This window comes from Schistocerca cancellata, chromosome 8 (assembly GCF_023864275.1).
Source record: "Schistocerca cancellata isolate TAMUIC-IGC-003103 chromosome 8, iqSchCanc2.1, whole genome shotgun sequence".
Taxonomy (NCBI): Eukaryota; Metazoa; Arthropoda; class Insecta; order Orthoptera; family Acrididae; genus Schistocerca; species Schistocerca cancellata.
In genome coordinates, this window is record NC_064633.1 from 184,917,496 (window position 1) to 184,920,737 (window position 3,242).

Consider the following 3,242-nt stretch of genomic DNA (forward strand, 5'->3'; position numbering starts at 1 on the left):
GCACAGTGTTTCAAACACGTCTCCCTTGAAACTTCCTGGCAGATTAAAACTGTGTGCCCGACCGAGACTCGAACTCGGGACCCTTGCCTTTCGCGGGCAAGTGCTCCATCAACAGAGCCACCGAAGCACGACTCACGCCCGGCACTCACAGCTCGTCTCCTACCTTCCAAACTTTACAGAAGCTCTCCTGCTAACCTTGCAGAACTAGCACTCCTGAAAGAAAGGATATTGCGGAGACATGGCTTAGCCACAGCCTGGGGGATGTTTCCAGAATGAAATTTTCACTCTGCAGCGGAGTGTGCGCTGATATGAAACTTCCTGGCAGATTAAAACTGTGTGCGCGACCGAGACTCGAACTCGGGACCCTTGCCTTTCGCGGGCAAGTGCTCCACCAACAGAGCCACCGAAGCACGACTCACGCCCGGCACTCACAGCTTTACTTCTGCCAGTACCTCGTCTCCTACCTTCCAAACTTTACAGAAGCTCTCCTGCTAACCTTGCAGAACTAGCACTCCTGAAAGAAAGGATATTGCGGAGACATGGCTTAGCCACAGCCTGGGGGATGTTTCCAGAATGAAATTTTTACTCTGCAGCGGAGTGTGCGCTGATATGAAACTTCCTGGCAGATTAAAACTGTGTGCCCGACCGAGACTCGAACTCGGGACCCTTGCCTTTCGCGGGCAAGTGCTCCACCACTGGCAGAAGTAAAGCTGTGAGTGCCGGGCGTGAGACGTCTCCCTCGTTTCCTTCATGTGTAGCCTTTAGTACACAGATGTCTCCATCACACCGTTCAGAATAGCGCAGTGGCGGGGCAAGCCGGCCAACAGCCTTGCCGCTGTGGTAACACCGGTTCCCGTCAGATCACCGAAGTCAGGCGCTGTCGGGCTGGGTTAGCACTTGGATGGGTGACCATCTGGTCCGCCCAGCGCTGTTGGCAAGCGAAGTGCGCTCAGCCCTTGTGAGGCAAACTGAGGAGCTACTTGGTTGCGAAGTAGCGGCCGGGTATCGTAAACTGACACACGGCCGGGAGAGCGGTGTTCTGGCCACATGCCCCTCCATATCCGCATCCAGTGACGCCTGTGGTCTGAGGATGAGACGGCGGCCGTCGGTACCGTTGGACCTTCCAAGGCCTGTTTGGACGGAGTTTGCTCGGGGCAAGCCGGAGTCTCAGCTGCACTGGCGGAGAGCGAGTGCATTCAGGAAGAGCAAATGTTTTACCAGGCTTGCTCTGTACCCTTGCATGTGTCAGTTTTCTGTTGTCTCGTAGTTTTTGCGCAGTCGCCTTCTGAAACGCTGGAGATACTTATGAATAATGTTTCGGCGTACGTCAAGCGCCGGCATCCCTGTCAAGAACGGTAGAGCAGAGATCAAAATGGTTCAAATGGCTCTGAGCACTATGGGACAGCTTCTATGATCATCAGTCCCCTAGAACTTAGAACTACTTAAACCTAACTGACCTAAGGACATCACAAACATCCATGCCCGAGGCAGGATTCGAACCTGCGACCGTAGCGGCCACGTGGTTCCAGACTGTAGCGCCTTTAACCGCTTGGCCACACTGGCCGGCGGTAGAGCAGAGAGGGCTGTGAGACGACGTCAGTCTATAGTACGCTGGCGAACCCCTCTCTAGGACGACACCGAGACAGCAGTGGCATCTAGGCGAAGAGAATATAAGCGCCGCGACGCGTTGCCGCGGTCCAGTTACACACACACGCACGCACGCACGCACGCACTCGTCTGTTCGACTCGCTGCGGCTCACCTCCTTACCGTCGCTCGCGCACGCCAACGCCACTAGCCCAACGCCATGCCGAGACGCAGGAATGGAGGAAGAGGCAAGATTGCTGCTACTGTTGAGCTCCTGCTAAACGCAGTCGGGAGCAACGGCTGCGGCAAGAAGAAGAAGAAGAAGAAACGGAAGCCTGTGGCACAAGTACAGTGCTATAAGTGTCAAAAGCTGGGACACACAGCCAGGGAATGAGACGTTGCGTGTGTTAAGTGCGGGAAACCGCACCACACACGAAACTGCACCAAACCGAGAGGTACTGCAGCAGCGTGCATAAATTGCGGTGGCTCGCACGCAGCAAACGCGCGCAGCTGCAGCTATCTGAAGACGTGGAAGCAGCGGAAGTTGGCCACCACACACGAAGAGGTGGCCCAACAAGAAGAAAAGGTGGACACCCCGCCCTCCTACCTTAGTAGGGGAAGCGGGCTGCGCCACAAAGACGACGTGGACGCCTTCCTCCATGCACTGCGGGAAGCCAACGAGGACGCATTCACCGCGCTCAAATCTGCCATGGCGGAGGAGAGTGCGGCCCTGAGAGCGGAACTAGAAGAGACGCGTCGGGAGGTGACTCAACTAAGGGTCACCTTGTACCTCAAGTCTCGCACGAGGCCGGACGTGGCACCGACCCGCACCAGTACGGGGGTAGACGCGGCGACACAAACGACCGCCTCCCTGGCCGACGCGGCAACGCAGGTTGCTAGGGAGGTGGTCATGCAGTCGGGGAAACCGCCGACAACAGGGAGGCGGCCCCCTCGGAAGCAGTCGTCACTCCTGTCTCTGCGGGAACGCAGACGACACAGGAAGTGCCGATGGAGACCGAGGGAGAAGAAGAAGACGAGCCGTTCGAGTGCCTCCCCCTCCCCAACAAGAACTGTGTGAGGGCGGTGCTCACCAAGATCGCAGACTCCCTGCGCAACTGTAGCTATCCCCATCATGGCAATCCCCACCCTTTCACGGTAAACAACATCCCTCCCCTACCTCATAAACCGTATCCATTCCACCTGAGGTGCGAACCATTAAACCAGAAGATCCACGGGAGGGAACTCGTCAGGCGTGCAGATCTGGAGCTGATAAACAAGCACCCGATCTTCACCGACTAGGACTGTCGGTACATGACTGACCAAGCAGTCCTGTACATCCAGCAACAGACGCCGCCAGTGGACTTCTCCCGCCTGAAGAAGATAGAATTCGGGCAGCCAGGAGGCAGCAATAAAAAGAAGAATAAGAAGCCGCCGGAAGCATCTGGCAGATAATTCTTACATCAACAGAAACCAGAGGCCAATCCAAAACGAGAAGAAAAACATTCCCAACAGAGAGGATTTCAGGAGGAATAGCTTAACCAAGCTTAAACTCCTTCACCTCGGGCCAAGGCAGGCCCGTCAATATAGTGAGTGAGTGAGTGAGCCGCGGTCCAGTTGAAGACCAGCCGGGCTACGAGCTCTGCAGCAGCGACTTAGA

General features: G+C 56.1%; 1 pseudogene; it reads left to right on the forward strand.

Annotated features, from left to right (window-relative positions):
* Positions 1 to 819: 819 nt before the first annotated feature.
* On the forward strand, positions 820 to 937 carry LOC126095873 (5S ribosomal RNA; annotated as a pseudogene).
* The last annotated feature ends 2,305 nt before the right edge of the window (positions 938 to 3,242 follow it).